At 41.4% G+C, this 19,130-nt stretch overlaps 1 protein-coding gene and 1 long non-coding RNA gene across 20 annotated transcripts in view; both read right to left on the reverse strand.

Moving 5' to 3' along the window:
- The window catches only part of ARID1B (AT-rich interaction domain 1B), a 436,238-nt gene that overhangs the window by 252,904 nt on the left and 164,204 nt on the right, over positions 1-19,130 (reverse strand). The window lies entirely within an intron of this gene.
- LOC309864237 lies at positions 855-1,522 on the reverse strand. Its single transcript, XR_014311406.1, has 2 exons — positions 1,442-1,522; positions 855-1,411 (listed from the first exon to the last, which is right to left on the reverse strand). It is a non-coding gene; the product is annotated as an uncharacterized lncRNA (long non-coding RNA).

The raw sequence follows: 19,130 nt of genomic DNA on the forward strand, positions 1-19,130 counted from the left end.
TGACCTGAGCATACATATAAAAGTATGTTACCATAAAAGAATTTAAAACCACAAATCTCTCAATCCTATCCTAATTTTCCCTGCACAAAATATCACATTTGCCTGTCTATGTAGTCTCAGCACAAAAACATGAAGAGATATTTTTTTGGAAGGGGAGGTCAGAGGAAGAAATTAGGATTTTAGGCTTCGATGGCCTAAACAGACTATTAGCTTCCATTCGGCTATTAGTCAAACAAGCAGAGTGGTCTCTAAAGTGTCACCAACAGACAGCGATAAATTCTCAAAATGAGACTTAGCACCTGCTTTTCTCCTGTGGAAGGGAAGGAGGAACAGCTGACTCAGCACGTGCAGTCTATCCATTCAAGTCACATCCCACGGATGTCACAGGAGCCCTGACAGCTCACAGTCCTGGCGAGCCAAAGGTCAGGAGATGAGCTGGTAGGCCTGCAGCTGAGTCCATGACAAGCCCACCCCTTTTGGTAGGGAGCCACGGGGGAAAACTGAGGATGACCCTCCCCACAACTGTAAAAGTCAAAATGCAGAGCCTTTCTGGTGTCTTATAAGAATGACAGAAGAGATGCGGAAACTGAAACAAAAGAGTGGTGTGCGAGGACCCCTCATTCATGTGAGCTACCTTTCCATACTTGGGGAGCACACGTTGGTGCTAGAGGAAGGCGCAAAACACTGCCGTGGAACCCAGCTGGAGGCCACGCCCAGTTGGTGCCATGCGGGATCTCTCATCCCTCGCAGACCTCTATCTCCTAAGCACATTAAAAATCTCTATTTTCAAAACAAACACGATACAATTTCTGTAAACAGGGAGAATCTTACATAAATACACCAAGAGGAAAAAGTTTGTTTTAAGGAGTCTTGTTTATTTAAAAAACAAACTTCCATGGTTCAGCCTTAAAGTAGCATTTGATCTAAAAATAAATAAAATAGCATTTGATCATTCTTAGTAAATACTACTCAGAATTTTTTGGGGGGGGTCTAAGTATCATTTTGAACCTGAAAGCTCAATATAACAAGGCAACTTAAAACCGCGATACTTAATTATATGGTATATTTAGATTTAATACTTTCTTACACAGGCTTATTCTGTATAGATGTTATACGATCATCTAAAATGAAGGCATACAACTGTATCTGGCAAGAAATTACATTACGCTTTCTAAGCAGGTTATAAAACAGTACATAGCTGATATGACCCTGTTTTTCTAAAAGAAATGAATTACCCAAGAATTTATGGAGAAAAAAAAATCTAAGAGAAAATAGTAATCTGAACTTTATAAAAGAGTATATATTACCCATGTGGTTAGAATAACCAATAAAGCTCTTTTTAAATAGAGAAAACACTGAGCAATAGGTTTCTTTCTTTCTTCCCAATCTAACTCTAAGTTAGAATTCCAATCTAAGTCCTTATTTGATGCAAGAATACAACAGAATTAAATAAAATAAATCCACTAAAACAAACAGAACCTACCAAATTAGTTATGTTAACTATATAATACTACTAAAGAAACTGACATGGGTACAGATTTCTGAAAAACTACTTTCTAAAAATAAAAAATAAAAATAAAATTAAGATCCATGGCAATGCATTTTACTTTCATTTTATTTTGAAATTTCAAAATAAAAAGGTAAAAAAATAAATTTGAATCTACTGAATTATCATTTACCCTTTTACAGTATTTTTAAAGAATATATATGTACATACAAAATTATATACATTACATACAAAATTATCTGTGAAATAAATCAGTACACCCATTCTTTCTAGTAAAAATAGAGTGGGTGGCATAGTGGAGTTGACTTATTTTTATAAGAAGAAAGAATTGGCAGGCTGCTCCCACCACATGGTATTTCTTACTTTATTGTGGAATACATAGAATAGTTTCTTCTTTTTCGAAATACATTCCTCAGAAAACAAAATCTCAATAATGTAAGATCTGACAGAGTTGTTCTTAGTCTCATGTGCCCATTTATTTCCAATTCTGGAACCACAGCAAATACTACCTACGTGTCAATTTCGCAGTCAACAGGAGACAAAAGTTAGGCACCGTCTTGCCTTCATCACTCATTTCAGGGACTGGCAGTACCAGTGCCCATCACCAGGCTTCTATCAAGAGGTCAATCAAGCGGTCCCCTGAGATATGGACCCAGAGCAGGTGAGGGCAAGGCGCAGGTGCTGATGGGGTAGCTCAAGGCCCTGCTCCCTAGCGCGATCCAAATGAGGAGGCTCGGAGGAGCAGCACCTACCCCGGCATCCGCCAGCGAGCAGCTGAAAGGCCGGGCTCAGGGCTGTGCTCAGGAAGTCACCTCGGTTCCATGGGGAAGAGCCGAAGTCCAAATTCTCTTAAGTCAGCATCTCACTACCTCACGGAGGTCCTTCCCCAGTGATTCCTTCCATTTTACTCTCCAAAAGACAGAGCCACATTTTTAAGTGCAGTTTTGGCGTGGAATTTGACAGTGGAAGAAAGTTGATTAAATGTAGAAACTACTGCAGTATTCGGTTTCTATTACGTAGCCTCACGCAGCAGGCACTCGGCCACAGGGCGCGCACATCCGGCCGGTTTCTACACGCGGGGCGCTGCTCCCACCGACTAGTGAGCAAGAGGTGTCCTGACCAGGGCTGAGGTGCTTGCAGTTTCTTTTTCTATGAGCGATTTCTTCCCTTCTCTTTGAGAACATATAGCACTTCAAATTTAGAAATCAATGTTCTACTTTACAATTATTTGTTCCTTTTTAGCAAAATAAGAAGGCTGCCCATCTTGCAATGGTTTTTCAAAGTGGCCACCTGAACTCTACAGGCAGATCCCATGAACTCTGCTCTCCACGCTGGTACTTAGTTTCATAGAATGTTTAGGGAATAATTCTGCATCTTCACTGAACCAAATCACCTCTCTAAATTGAAGTCTTAAAAAATAAAGGAAAGGGTTCGATGCTTATGATTCTAAAACCCTGCAACTTTGCTAAATCCGAATTCTAATTCTAGTTTACCGGGCTGGGTTTTTTTTTTTTTCTCAGAGAATAATTTGGGTTCACCCCCATTTGACAACTGCCCTGTACATTCATAAAAGAATAAATGCAGAGCAGAAATGAAATTGTCGCCTTAATTTCTCAGGCTTTAGTAAATAGCTGCACTAGGGAAACAGCCTCGAAGGAATGCACACCCAAACCCATATAAACGAAATACATTTGCTCATAAACAAAAATAGTACTTTTAAGGGCAATACTTTGTCAATAAAACAAACTTCATGCATGTCATTTCTTATTGGTTGCACTAATATAATTCCAAAATGAAAATATAATTTTAGTTTACTATAAATTAGGATAAATTATTTTAAGAACAATAATTCCATTATATCAATGCACAGGGGAACTTACTATGAGTCAATAAAAGGACATCTGTCATACAAACAGATGCTACATCACACATTTTGTACAAAGCCTAATTCTCCATCAGAAAACAGAAATGCGTTGCATTTTGTTTTCTGTTTTTTTTTATCTTTTATATTTTTAAGTAAAGAAATTTAGGAACTGTAAAGAAAAACAAAATACTACTTTAAAAAAATCGTAATAGTTTAGGGCGAACATAATGTTCTCAGTTAAATCAAGATGTGCATGATCTTCAAAGACGATTCTGAATGAAAATTTAAGCAGCATACTAGGATGGGCACGGAGCAAACCAGAGAAGGACACACAGTGGACAAAATCCTCAACTCCCAGCAGTGGATTCAAGAAGGGCACGGGGGAGGGGGCAAGAGCATCACTTCCACTTTACTCATTCAGAAAGTGGACTGTTCCTGTCCTGACCTGAGAAAAATGCAATGCTCTTCCTAAGAAGCCAAACTGACCCAACAAAGCGCTGCTGGGAGCTGGGCGGAGATTGGTGTTCGCACTGCCTCCCAGCCCACCCCCCCACGCCCTCACAGCAAGTTCATACCTTCGTGCTTTTTTAGGAGAAACCAAATCTTTATGGCCAAATGCCTCAAAGGTATGTTAAATCACTTCCCACTTTTAACAGTGTTCCCCCAGATCTCGCCCAACCAAACCAGGCACAAAAGGAAACTAGGGAGAGAAACCTAAAGCTTTGAATATTATTTATTTATTTACTGGACAGTGGAGGTGAGGACAAATTCATAGTATTTAAATGAATGAGATATTTAAGGAAAAAAGAATGACTCAGATGACGGAGTCGACAGCTCTGCAACTGTTAAGCTGTTTTTTTTTTAAAGACGTCTCATAAAATTTTAGTAAACTGCTGAGATTTTATCAAAACTATCTTGAGAAAGAAGATATTACATCCATCTTTTTAAGAGGTTTTAAGAACAAAACCCTACACGATGTAACAAACAATTTGGATTAGGCAAGACCTTTCCAGCAGGATGAAGTAATGGTCGTTCTCTCTTGCTTTCACCCTTCGTTGACTAAAAAGCAGAAGTATTAGACCCAATAATTAAAAAGAACACAAACCAAGTATTCTCACTAACACAGGAAAAGATTCTATTTTGCGCAGTATCTTTCCTATGCAAGTCCCATAATCTTATTAACAAAAGGGTGATAATTAAATAGTCTTTGGGGTTTTGTGTTTAGTTTGAAGCACATATAAGTGGTTAACGATTTTACTTAACTGAAAATTCCAGATAACAACCAGGTTGGAAGAAAGAGAAGGGGGCTTCTTTATTTTTCCTTACCTTTAAAAGTAAGTGGCTCCATGAGTGAACTGACTCTCTACCGCTCCTGTCCTCATCATCTTTTGTGCTTTGCTTCATTAAGTGGACTACAATCACTCCTTGGTTTTAATAGAGGTTTTTTAATAGAAATTACCCAGATTACTGACTTTTCCCAAAAGGGGAACAGGGGAGCCGGGAGGACTATTATTTCTCAAAAGGGGAAAGAGAAATCCAGCCTGTAATTAAAAACAGTTCCTATTCACAAGAAGTACTGAAGACATTTGGAGAACATTTAAATATCCTACAACAAATATATATCCCACAACGGAATATATCTGCTGAAAAGTGCTTCATAATCTCAGGGATTCTGCACTTCCTCATCTTTGCTCAAACCAAGAATGTATCTGTCATAATAGCGCACTACAAAAACTCAAGAACTGCTTAGTAAAATGAATTCATCTACTCCTTCTCCCATCATAAATAAAACAAATTAGGTTTACAGACCGAATGAGTGAGAGCGACAAGCACCAGTAACCCATCCGTCTACTTCCGAAGCCGAAGTGCACATTCCTGCCCTAGAACCAGACAAATACTGAGAAAATCATTATTACTCGTTCCTAGGATCCTTCCTCTTCTTTACGTGGGGTGGGGTTTAAAAATTAAAAGATGCTCCTAGGTGTGGTATAATGACCTCAAAAACAGAAAGTCACCCTTTAACCTTTTGCTCTCAGGAAACAGACAACACTCGGGCGGGATGAGGCGTGAGATGCGGTGTTTGGAGAGGTGAAGGCAGGCAGCAGGCAAAGCTGACTTCGGAGGTGGGGACAAGCGGACCGGAAAGCCTGGAACACGGTGTTCACACTGTGCAGCTGCAGGACTTGAGAGGTAACCCACAGTGCTTCTGGATATCCGGAACCCGCCGAGGCCTGGAACCGTGAACCGAGAAGGAGACGCGGAAGGCAGCGCCACATGCGATCCCCCGACCAGGAACCACAGCCCGGGCGGAGCGGCCTGGAGAAGGGCAGCCGGAGGGACTGGGGCTCCAGGCTTTCGCTGCATCGCCAGCTGCTTCGGCAAGCTCCCTCCTCACCTAGCGAGGGAGCAACACAGCCTGGGGAAGGCAGAGTCGGAAAATTCCTCCGCTGCCCAGGAACTGCCGCTTATTTGCACTCCGTAATAGGAAATTATCTAGGACTCACTGAGAACACAGGTCTTGATGCCCTTTGCAATTACACAGAAGGGAACACAGCCTTGTTTATCAGCAGACATCATCTGTATGCAGCCACAGGAAGCTATTTTCACCACCAGAGGCTGAACCCCAGGCTACCTCGCAGATATGACACCTAAGTTCTGAAAAAGATGCCAAATGCATAGACCTTAAGACGTTTTGCACTGTGTCGGGAAGCTGCAGCTTACACCTGCACAGTGGTCCGGGAGAGCAGAATCCTGGACCTCCCCGCGACACTACTGTGCTCCGCAGGGGGTCACACCGCTGCCTGACCTCCAGCCCATGCCCAGGGGCCTGGACTCCGCACACCCGAAGCTGACCTTGGTGCTAGTCTGGGGGTGCACCCAGAGGACAGCCTAAAGGTAACCACCTCTGTAGTAAATACTTCCAGTAAATACAGGTAATCGAAAGTGCAGGCACACAGGCACGTAGAAAGACGAGAAAGCACTTAGGCTAACTTCGAAGCACACAGCAACCATCCACTGAGGGGACAACTACCTTACTCCCGAAATCTTGGTTTTCAATCTATACACCAAAAGCCTGCAAGCGATGAACTCCACACCTAAAATACATTTGTACCAGTAATCTCCGGGACACACGTATGAAGGGGTTAGACTGAAATGCTAGTTCAGAATGCACTGAAAACCTGAATGTGAATGAGGACATGGTTATTTTACCAAAATCTATTCTGTAGTAAAAACAAGACTATGTAGGATCCATAAGCTAGAAACGGACTGTCCAATATGGAAGCCATTAGCCACATGTGGCTATTTTAAATTTAATTAAAATTCAAAATTCAGCTCCTCGCACCCACCATATTTCAAGTGCTACACAGTAACACATGGCAAGTGGCTAACATACTATATGACACAGATACAGGATATTTTAATCTCTGCAGAAAATTCTGTTGGACGCTGCAGATCTAGAATATCCAAAAAGTCTTTAGAACGCACTCGCTCTTACAAATACTTCAAACAGGACCAAATTCACTCACATATTTGTTCTTTTGAAGGGAGATACAGAATTCACTTAATAAAAACCTCATGAAGGGTTTCATTATAGTGAGAACGTGTCCATTCCTCACCCTAATTCAAGCCAAAACGGCTGGTCAACCCGAGTAGCCTGCACAGTCATCAATATACAGAGCCTACAACTGAGGAAGGAAAAGGACTGCTGCCCCCAGAGACCATCTCCAGGGTTAGTCCCCACCTGTCACTCCATGAGCCAGTGCTGGTCTAAAGCATTCTTTTTTCTAATCTATGAAACTTATTGGCGGGCGCCTGGGTGGCTCAGTGGGTTAAGCCGCTGCCTTCGGCTCAGGTCATGATCTCAGGGTCCTGGGATCGAGTCCCGCATCGGGCTCTCTGCTCAGCAGGGAGCCTGCTTCCTCCTCTCTCTCTCTGCTTGCCTCTCTGCCTATTTGTGATCTCTCTCTGTCAAATAAATAAATAAAATCTTTAAAAAAAAAAAAAAAACTTATTGGCAAATTCTTAATCTGTAAGTGTTCTGCCTCTCAAGTACCGATGTCCAGAAATGGAGTCCTGGCTTGAGACAGAAGCTGTAGGGTTGGGGAGAGGAGAAGCAGCGTAATACAAGCAAAACGTGCATGCCTGTTCTCCACACATACATGGAGAGACCTAGGACCCAATCACAAAAGGATGTCTTTTTTTTTTTTCTGGGTGACTCACTTGGCTCACACTTGACTCTGCTCCCACAGGCAGAGGGGAGCAAGAAGGCAGAGCCACCACGTACTGCAGAAGCAGTACCCTGCGTCTCCTCCCCAGTGCCAGGCCGCAGGTGCGCGTCCCCGCGCAAGGGAACTAGCCATCCCTAGAAAAGACCGTGTCAGTTTCATGTCCCTAGTATCCAGTGCCCCCTCCGACGGGACAATCTGTAATGGACAGGAAAGCACGCAACATCCGTCAGACACACAGCTGAATACAGAGGGAGAAAAGGAAGGTGTAGAGGAGGAACCCTCTCCCCCGACACAAACACACACTCTACCTGCTCTCTCCACTAACCATCCTCACCGGACAGGCAGGCCATGGGCTTCTGTGACCGACAGTCTTGTTCACTGACATTTTAGGTCCCAGACACAGGACCACTTCATTTCAAAGATCCCAAGACCAGGGGGACTACCATCTGCCTTGGCCCACAACATTCAGACTCCGTTTCTAGGGCCCCCAGGGGACAGGCACAGGCTCTTCTACCTTCTCTTGATGTTTATTTTGGCCATTCCTCCTGGTTACAGGGAAGAAGCCAGTGTGTATCCCTTCATGCTGCAACAAGAACTGGCTTACGAAGTCAATTTCCATCTCCCATGCAGAAAACTTAGGTTTGATGAATACAAGATTACATCAGGAACAAATCATATGTAACTTTCAATATCACAGAGCCTTTATGTATAACAGAACCATAATCCCAACTGTTCTGGATTCCCACTCAGTTTCTAGCCTAAGTCTCTTAGGGTGGCATTGTAGTTAACATGTAATGCATGATCCAGAACACACGGAAGCTCTAGATTTATTATACCAGGATGAATGGCAACAACCAAAACGTCAAAGAGTTCTACATTCAGCCTATTTAATTGGCTTATGTTAAGAGTTATAATGAGATATGAATTTATAGATGACACAAAGGTAGAAATTCTATTAAATACAACAGATGCTAGATTTGGAATCCAAAAACACGTTAGCAGACTTGAACAATGACCCAAATGACTCAGTGAGGGTAAAGGCGAAAGCTGTTCTTAGGTTCAAGTACAGGAGAGATGAGAGATGAGCCTTAAAAGGACCTCCCATCACAGGGCCAGAGTGAGATTGAGCTCTGACGCCAAGCGCCTACCACCGCGACGGTCTAGAACAAAGGCGGTGACTGACCGGCTCTATACCAGCCACACTTCTGTTGGAGTATTTAGTCTGGCTGTGGATTCCTATGTGGAGGCACTTACACAAAATGAACTTTACCAAAGAATTAAGAGCAGGGTGGGGACAGAATGGAAACTACATAATGGGGAAAATAAAGGAACTAATCAGGCAAGTGAAAAAACACGTAAAATGAAAACCGCCTTCAAACATCTTAACAGCCATGATAGAGACAAGGGATTTAGGTTTATCTCATGTGGTTTAAGAAGGCAGAAGTAGAATCCAAATCCAAGAAAGCATTTTAAGTTAACCCAAGGAAGAATTTCCTAACAAATACTTTATGAAGGCATAAGGTCCATATCATGAGGCTTTCAAAATGATATTCCAGAAGCAGTTCATAAATGAGGTAGGGAGGCATACATATATACGGTGTGAACTTTTAAGAGTCACTATTATTCTAATGACAAAACAATCAAGAATCAACAAATCATAAGTAATATAAGTTACTGGTCTCAGACCAAACAGATTAAATTGAGAGACTATCACTTCGAAAGTTACATTAACTGGGGCACCTGGGTAGCTCAGTCAGTTAAGCATCCAAACCCTGGTTTCAGCTCAGGTCATGATCTCAGGGTCCTGGGATCTAGCCCAATGGTGAGCATCGCGCTCAGTGGGGAGTCCGCTTGTCCCTCTCCCTCTGCTCCTCTCTACACCCCCCCCCAACTCTCTCTCTCTCTCTTAAATAAATAAAATCATTTTTAAAAAGTTACATTAACTAAAACATTTTCAAAATGTCCCACAGTTCCCCACAACTGTAAATAATCTTTCCTTTAACCTCCTATGTGAAGGTATAGTACAGGAGAGGGGCTAAAAAGAAACTTGAAACAAAAGAAACACTTAAAAAGAAAGTTATTGCTGCAGTTCATGGGGTAAGACCGGCCAGTCAACATTATCTCTCTCTCTCTCTTTCTCACACACACACACACACACACACACACAGACCTCTCACCCTCCCTCCTCCTCTTCATTTTTAATATTTTAAAGCTTAGTTCCTTAAGAACTTTGTCTCCTCTGAAATCATGGAAGATGGAGCAGATAATGGGTTAAGACCAAAAAATAAAGGAGCAACAGAGCAAATCTGACTGCATGTTTGAAAAAGCCTATAAAATGTTACAAGCAAAACAGGAAAGCCTGTGTTAATAATGCATAAACCAAGAGAGAAAAAAAGCTACCCATTTAATGGAATAATGCTTTTATCCTTGCAGTTAAAATGAAATAAACCATGACTATTAATCTAGTAAGACCATGTAAAAATGTAATTTTTAAACATTTACTAAAAGGGAATAGTTCAGTAACCACTCTAAAAATCAAGGCCTTGTGTACAGCAGCGTTTAGATGCTAAATACCGATCTCCTGTCTGTGGACGCCATTACCCACCCTGTCACCATAGCAACGCTAACAGTATGCCTGACTTCAAAGACAAAGATGTAATTTCAGACTTCCAGCAGCCAGAGGGAGTGGTAAGAATATTCTACCCAGGCGGTGTCAGCTGATGATAAATTATAAAAATATCCAGGAAGGTTATGAGGCGGACCGTACCACATATTCTCATATTCCTGGGGGAAGACTTATATTAGGCAAACACACTGGGAGACGGCAAGAGTAAAATAAAAAGTAAACAAGAAAGAATCTCAATGGAATCTGATTTTTTTTTTCTTTTTTAAAATTACATGGTACAGAGTTCCGCCTCCTTTTCTCTTGCTCCCAGGGGAAAATAAAAATAGCTTCTACCATCCCCTTTCTCATTCAAATGAAGAGTGACTGAAGACGGGCATGGCTGTTCCAAGGGACTTGGAAAACCACCTCGAGAACTGCTACTCCTACATTTGTGAAACTCCGGCATTTGTCAAAAATTGTTTTAAGCACACGCAGGCAGGCAGCTAAGGGAGCAAAATCGATTTGTGTACTGCAGCTCCGGAAGGGCAGCTACCCTGCCTGCCACCCATTCTAATCCCAACAAACTCAAGGTATTTTTTAAGCCCTCGAAGGGAAACAATTTTGCAATTTACAGGGGATTTTTGTGTCTTAACACACACACACACACACAGCTGATACAGACACTGCTCTTTCATGATTTTCTAACTGTATGATTTTTAAAAGCACAGGCTTTAGAGTTGAGAGAGCCACAAAATCTTGAGCAAGTCGTTTTCCTGGAGGTAATGAAATACAAAAGAATGAACACTGGAGTTCAAGTCCTCTTAAAGAGTATCTACAAAGAGGAATTTATCCTACTAGGCCTTTTTTACTTAGAGCAAGTTATAAATGACAAGACTGGCCAACAAATGAACAGAGGTAGTTTCCTACAACGTTTTGTTTTGGAAGAGTAAATGTATGTTAAATTGTCTTTTTGTTGAATTCCGTTACACGGTTTGGGCTCAAAAAAGTCCAACTCCCTCAAAATAACAGGAACATGATTCAGCTGGCCCAATAGACCCCGCTCCCCTTCCCCCTAAAGGCTGATAAATGGCCAAGAGCCAGTGACAGTTGTGGGTTCAAATCAAGCCAGCTGTCAAGATCTTCACGCCTCCTGGCTGGGCCACAGGCTGCTCACCACACCCATTCCTTTTTACAGCGCAGCAACCGACACAGAGCACAAGACTCTTCCAGGGTCAGTCCTGTGGGCAGAAGCGGAGGAATCACACCAGCTTTAGAATTCTTCCCACTAGAACTCTGGAGCTAGACAGATTATGGGTTTATCCTGTTTGTCCTGAAGAAGGTATCTCCAATTTTATAATGTACCCAAGTCAAACAACCAAAAGAAAACCAAAACTAAAAAAACACTACTAACTTTTGCCACAAGATGCAAACTGTCATGGTACTAAGTCATTAGCAGAATGTTTGCATTGTAGAATTGAGACCATCACTAGACTAACCAATTAATATCTTGAGTCCAAATCTTGTAACTCAAAGATTAGCAATCTTCTCCCATAAAAGCGGACAACAGAAAAATGCCGAGTTACAAAACAAAATGTCACCTATCCCTTAGAACAGAGAAAAGTTTATGAAAAATACTCTCTTCTCAATTGAACTATTTAATAAAAAATGACTTTTCATTCTGCTACACGTTTTACCCTTACAAAATTACTATTTTCAAGAATTACACTCTGAAATGAAAATAGGCTCAATAAGATACTTCTTTGGAAAAAGTTGCTGGATTTTAATTGCAACAGCTATGCAAGTTACAGAAAAACTAGCCCATCGTTCATTCACTTGTTGAGTTGACAGGGTACCAAACTTGGGCTCATGGTAATCATTCCAAATATAATGAAAAAATTTCTTTAACACTATAAAAAAAACCAAAAACAGGAAAATGCTTATTTTGGCATCATTATTCACTTTTTTCACAGGAAATATATATATATTCCTTTATAAACTATTTCTTTTACAAAGTAATAACCTGATAATTCATCCTTAAGATATATTTTCACTTTATGGTAATTATCATGCAACCTCATTTTCCCCCTTCTACCTAGTCAGGAATGTGGGCCTTAATTTTTTTTCTTTCTTTTTTTTTTTCTTTTACAATTTTAAGTAATTTTTACACCCAATGTGGGGCTTGAACTCACAATCCCGAAATCCAAAGTCACACGCTCCCCCAACTGAGGCAGCCAGGGGTCTTGCAGTCTTAAATTTAATAGTGATTCATGGTAACTGCATGATCATGGTTTGTTTACTTCTCCTTTTTTTAGACGTTTTTTAAAATTTGTATTCCACTTTGAGTAGTCTCAGTTTATACAAATGTTTTACTCTAGGTCAGCTGAATTCCCATTTAGGAACACATGGACTATAAATTCTAGGTAAAAACATCATAGGAAATGAGAATGTTCTGTCACAACAGGACTCCTTCAGTTAAAAGTGGCCACTGGCATCTTTAAAAATAAACAAATTTATTTATAATTCATAGAGAAACATGTTGGAAAAAGAATGCCTCTTCCAAGATGTTTTTAAATACTTTTACAGATGAAGAAATCTACAGTTTTTAATTTTAATCATTAAGTTACACAGTGTCTGGGTCATACTTTTTATTAGAACACCACAGTATAAAAACTTCAGAGAGGCTACTAAATGAATTATATTAAACTTCACATAATTTTGTTGTTTTGATGAGAAACTGGGTTTATGAAAGTAAAACTATGATGGTGAGTATCGTATATATTTACAACTGTAAAGTAACATTCATTTCCTCTATAATTTGTCCAGATACCTTTGCACAGCTACCACCGCTAGCTAAATATGCTGGGCTTATTAAACGAACATTTGCAGAAGTTCCCTTTTTGGGATGTACAGTTTAAGCATGAATAAACACAACTGTCCAAAAGAACGGTCCTTAAAAAAAAACAAGATACTCTGAGGGTTGCTGGAGGGGAGGCAGGGTAGGAGGGATGGGGCGGCGGGTGATGGACACTGGGGAGGGTATGTGCTATGGTGAGTGCTGTGAATTGTGTAAGACTGATGATTCACAGACCTGTACCCCTGAAACAAGTAAGACACATGTTAATTAAAAAAATAAAAACAAAAAAACCAAGATACTTCCAAAGTGTTCTCACTTGCAAAACACCACCTGACTTGCAACATACTGAACGTCATCTAATCAATAGGAATGAAAAAAGGCAGAGAGCTCCCATAGCTGTGTTTCCTATATTAATATAATTAATTTTTTAAAAGATTTTATTTATTTATTTGACAGAGATCACAGGAGGCAGAGAGGCAGAGAGGCAGAGAGGCAGAGAGAGAGAGCAGGCTCCCTGCTGCGCAGAGAGCCCGATGTGGGGCTTGATCCCAGGACTGTGGAATCATGACCTGAGCCGAAGGCAGAGGCTTTAATCCACTGAGCCACCAAGGTGCCCTTTAATATAATTATTTATTCATGGTCCCCTTGACCCTTCCCCTTTCCTATGTGTGTGTGTGTGTGTGTGTATTACAGATACAAAGACTGGGAAAAAGAGTGAGAAATGTATCCGACTTAGGAGGATATCTTCAGATATTTTACCCGATTCACCACCTTCAGTCTCATCTCCCACTAAAGATGCGTTATCAGGCCCCGCTGGTTATTCCTGAACAAGCACTATGGCTCGAATGGTTCTCGTCTCAGAAATCTGAAAACCCTTTGCGGAATCTAAGGAGTTTATCTAAGGCAGACTTCAGCGAAAGCAAAGTAGATTTCCATCTGAGCCTTTCCTTACATCTTCTTCTTCTTTTCTCTCTCTTCTTTTAGGTGACTTTACCACTCACTGGTCATACCGCAAGGTGGGACGAGCAAGGACAAGTCAACTCCCATTACTGCAGCCACTTACGCAGTTACCTACGCAACTCTTGACAGTAATGTTGGGAGAGCCAATTAGTATTGTTTCGAATTACAACGTACTTATAGTTTTCACACTTCCATGCTCTTCTGTTACATGATAAATAAACATGAAAAATACGAAATGAAAACGAATGCAGAAGAATGCCAGTGGTTCACACCAACACACTCCATCAGAAGAGGTCCGCAGCCCTGGGAGGCCCAACAATGGAGTCCTGGGCAGGAGTCGAGGGGATAAAGTTTTCGTCAAGAGTCAGCTGATAGGGGCGCCTGGGTGGCTCAGTGGTTTAAGCCTCTGCCTTCGGCTCGGGTCGTGATCTCGGGGTCCTGGGATAGAGCCCCACATCAGGCTCTCTGCTCAGAGGGGAGCCTGCTTCCCCCTCTCTCTCTGTCTGCCTCTCTGCCTACTTAAGATCTCTCTCGGTCTATCAAATAAATAAATAAAAATCTTAAAAAAAAAAAAAAAAGGAGCTGATAATCGCTGTGACTCTATGAAGTCTCTGTTCCAGGTCTCTTCATCCTGAGGAGAGGAGAGCTGAATCTCGGGCAAGTTTGGGGGACTTACAACCCTAACAGGCCCAGGCAGCTGAGTTTCACAAGACGAGGAGAGGCAAACGAAGGGTGAGAAGTGGACAATTTATTGAGCACGTACGTGTAACACAGGCAAGGACGACACAGGAGGTTTAATACATGTTGTATCTCATGTAACTCAGAGGGTAGAGGGGAAGCGTCTGGGCAGTAAAACTAAACTGAAGTATGTGTACATGAGCTCTACGAGTCGTAACACGTGTAGTTAGTACGCTTTTTAAAATCTGATACCCCAAGAAAGGGCCAGACTTTTATCAAAGAAGGCTAGAGTTTCAATAACTTGTTTTCACCCCTATGAAAGTAGAAAGTGCAAATTAAGTCAGAAAAAAAGTAGTAGAAATAAAATCCCTCAGGAAATCACTCAAGAAAACCAGCAGACTCGCTCCTCTACCATACCAGCTGTGGTGGACGACGTAGGGTAGTGGCGGGCCTCCCCCTCGTGAGGGGCCCAGCCAAGGGCGAAACGCTGCCTCAGTGCCTCGCCGAGCAGGTAACATCCTTTCAACACAGGAGTCACTGCTCTTCCCTTTTCCAATATCCAAAACCTCCACGGAATGGCAAAACATTTCTGCACTATTACACAGGCCAGAAGTATGAATTCTGCAGACATTATATACACAGCTCCCTGAAGAAAAACTGGGAAGCTACCTTAGAGTATCTTAAATACCAGGCATTCTGAATATAGGTATGTCTTCTTGTTGATTTCTTAACTGCTGAACGTGTTATAGGAAAGAACACTAGTAATAAACTAATCCCAGTTTTATTTTTATAAATTTTTATTTTTATAAATTTTTAGATTCCTACATCTAACATAAAATCTTAAACACAGGAGGCAATCAATAAACGACTGCTAAATGTAATTGAATTTTTCTGCGTAAAGTGAAATCTTGTGCCTTCCTCGAGGATGTCAACATTTAGGCATGCCAGCCTAAGGAAAAGCATAAATGTAGTAACTATGAAAATGCAAAAACACTTGGGAAAATGTGAACATATTCCTATTTACTCAAGGACACTCAGGATTTTAATCAAAGTTGACAAAACAGTATTTAAAAGAGAGACGGTCTTCGGATTAACACCTGAGGTTGGAGGACACGCAGGTGTCTTCTGGAGCAGAGGCAGGGAGACCGCCGCCGTAACGGAAGGAACCACCATTCGCTGGCGCTCCACCACTGCTGGCACCCTGAGTCAAGTTTCCTGCCCTTGTGGATTCTTTATTTTCACATCTGGGAATTAGAACTTCAAAAAATCTGTATCAAATTATGTAAAAATACACACATTTTAATAACTCATTAATATTAAATTGTTGCTCTTTATGTAGGAAGCGAAATGATAGTGCTTTACACACTGAAAAAAGAAAAGTAGGGAGGGGTTTGATTTAAAAAATAAAATAAAACAAAACAAAACAAAGAAAACAAGAGAAAACTGTTCGGGGTTCATGGTAATCTCCCTAAGGCCCTATTTCCTCTGCCTGAATTTAAATGTATCACAGAAACTCAAGGTAGTCAAAGGGCTAACCATGTCTACAAAATAAAAGAGAACATCTTTCAAAAATAGCACGTGAAAACTAAGTTCCCCAGCCCCCTCCCACAGCCACAAACCCACAAAAGAGAAAAACAAATAAGCAAAAATAGTATGTCTGTGTACTAGGCTCACCAAAGCACATACTCAAAAGGAGTGTTAGAAAAGGAGAAATCATAATGAGATAAATGAAACGAAGGAATGTTCCTCAAAAATGAACTCTAACAGGAAGAACAAAGTCTCCATCATTCGGAAGTAAGCTAGACAAAGCAACATGAAGTCACCTGTCCCTACCCAAGGAAAGGAACAGACTAGGCCATAAACTTACTGGACTAGCCGAAAAGCACGGACAACGGGACCAACCATGAATCCTAGCTGAATTGTAACTAGTTTCATTTATTTTTGAGACTGCACTCTTGTCTTACTCCATGTTAGAGTTAGAAACACTCTGGTACGATCTGCTGAGCTGTTTATGCAAACTCTGCTCCAATATTCTTCAAATCAACTCCAAGAATTCACACGAAATGTAAAGTTATAGCCACTGCTATCACTCTTTCAACTCTGGTTCCTATTTATGGCAATGTTTTATCTCTTATATAAAGAACTATACAAAAAAATAAGGCATTGGTAGCAAAGATGAAATGCTTTCTTTTAGGCGTTGGAGAATTCGAGCCAATTTATTCAGGACTTGCTTTTTAATCTCATAAAATCTCTGGGTAGTCTCTTCTCCCTAAACCAATTCCCACCACCATTTCTCTGTGTTTGTCGTCAATACCAACACACATCTCCCAGCCGCTCAGCTTAAAAACCTTAAAAGCGTCTATCATTCATCCCTCCCTTTATTTCAACAGTTTTCTCCCTCTGCATGCTCATTGCCAACACTTTTTAATAATCTGATTCAACCCCATTAGTGAGATAATACACCAGCCTCTAAAGTTGTCTCTCTGCCTCCAGTGGTAATAAAGGCATTTTGAAAATAAAGGCTTTGCATAAATAAAAGGCAGGGAATAATTCACTTGTCTTGGTAACCTGAAAGTACCAGACTGTCAAAAGTAGAAGAAATGGGGTGCGATCTGGCTTTGAGTGGACAAAACAGATGTCAGGAAGTGCACGACTTTGAAGTTCATGTAATTCACACCCATGATATTCATGAAGACACTTACTCTGGACACAGCTCTTCTCCTTTTACCAGCAGTTTCCAATGTTAGTTAACTGAAATTTTTACTTATACAAAACCAGACTTTAAAAATTGGGGTCCAATAAATTATTATACCTAATTATTATTATTTCAAAGCCAAATTTCCTCCTGATACAGAGACAGGTAGTTACAAAAAACCAACCACATACTTCTGGGGTCATTAGAAGGTATTAGCGGGATCACTGCACTTCTCACTACCCATACCCATGAGACGGATGAAGACTCTACTTACATGAGAAATTTGGGGCGGGGGGGAAACAAGAAAGGATCAGTATCAGGGTGGAAGTCTCAGAGAGGGGCGGGGCCTGCTGTGCTCACTCATTCTGGCCTTCATTCAGAGACGACATCTACTGCGGATCGGGCACAGCTGTATGCCACTGTCCCAGCAGACACCATTCTGTGCTCGGACAGAGGAATAAAATCGCAAGCAGAAGTGAAGACTTGTAACATACCACGCTACCTAGATCGAACCAGGGAGCCCCAAAGACAGGACGGCAGGGAGGAAGGGAGGGAAGAAGGAGGAGGAAAAGAAAACACAAAAAGGCAGAAATGCAGGGGACATGGTTCATGAAAGTGACTTGGGCTCATCGAGAACAAATGCTGGGTCGCTAACGTTTCTGTTCGCAGTAAATCTCAGTCTAAAAAGTACACAGTATTTGCTCAGTTACTTTCCAGGGCACAAACGTAAACCTCGGGTGTCGGACATCAAGTGGAGGCCTCAGAGAGACCAGGAGGGTCCTCCTTCCACATTCATGAAATTAAAACCAATTGCTGGTTCAGAGAGCTGTCTGCACGAGGTTCCCACTGATCTAGTGGGAAAAAGGCACCAGACGGGGCATTGCTCGGGTCAGATGGCATTGCCCTGCAGCTTCTTTGTGTCTTTTTCCTTCCTCCTACCCTACAGGTGATCATAAAGACGCCCGGTAGACATACTTCTCAACTTCTCCCATGAACTCTTCTCCTTCTCCGGAAACCGACCCCCCCATACAGATTGCCACACTGATCCCACGGCGGGGAGAGGAAGACCTGAGATGTTGTAGTTCGTCCACAAGAAGCGCCTTGGCTCTCCTATGACCTGAATAATAAAACTACGGACTCAATCGGTTAGCCCCAAATCCCTAAATACGTTCAAAAGTAAATGGTACCCAAAAATGGGAGGGAGACCATTACTGGAGCCACACAGGAGCCACCAGTGAAGAGGGACATGAGCCGGAATCCGAGCTAGGGCTTAAGCCTGTTTGACCTCAGCAGCATCAGCAGCACAGGGGTCCAGGTTAAAAAAATATAACTTTCTTGGAATAAAATCATCATTCCTTCCATACAGGTCATCCTAAACTGCTCATTTCCTTTTTGTGAGAAGAAAAAAAAGGGGGGGGGGATGAGATAAACTACTTCCAGCTAATCATTTTTATAATGATCTGATACAGATATTTAACCATAATATTATTTACTATCATTCTAGTCTAATAATTAGGTACTATTTAAGTAAAGAGAACGCTAGAAAATGAGATCTCTATCAGTAAGGGAATGCTAAAAATTATGTCCTTAATTTCAGAATGTTCTCACATGCACTGAACACGGACAGAACACACACATGTAGGCACACAGATTCCGCTATACATGACTACTCCTCTGAACACTTAAAAAATTCAAATGGTAGCCTGATAATGAAAGTGAAAAAACGCACACACCACAA

This window comes from Mustela nivalis (assembly GCF_964662115.1).
Source record: "Mustela nivalis genome assembly, chromosome: 5".
Taxonomy (NCBI): Eukaryota; Metazoa; Chordata; class Mammalia; order Carnivora; family Mustelidae; genus Mustela; species Mustela nivalis.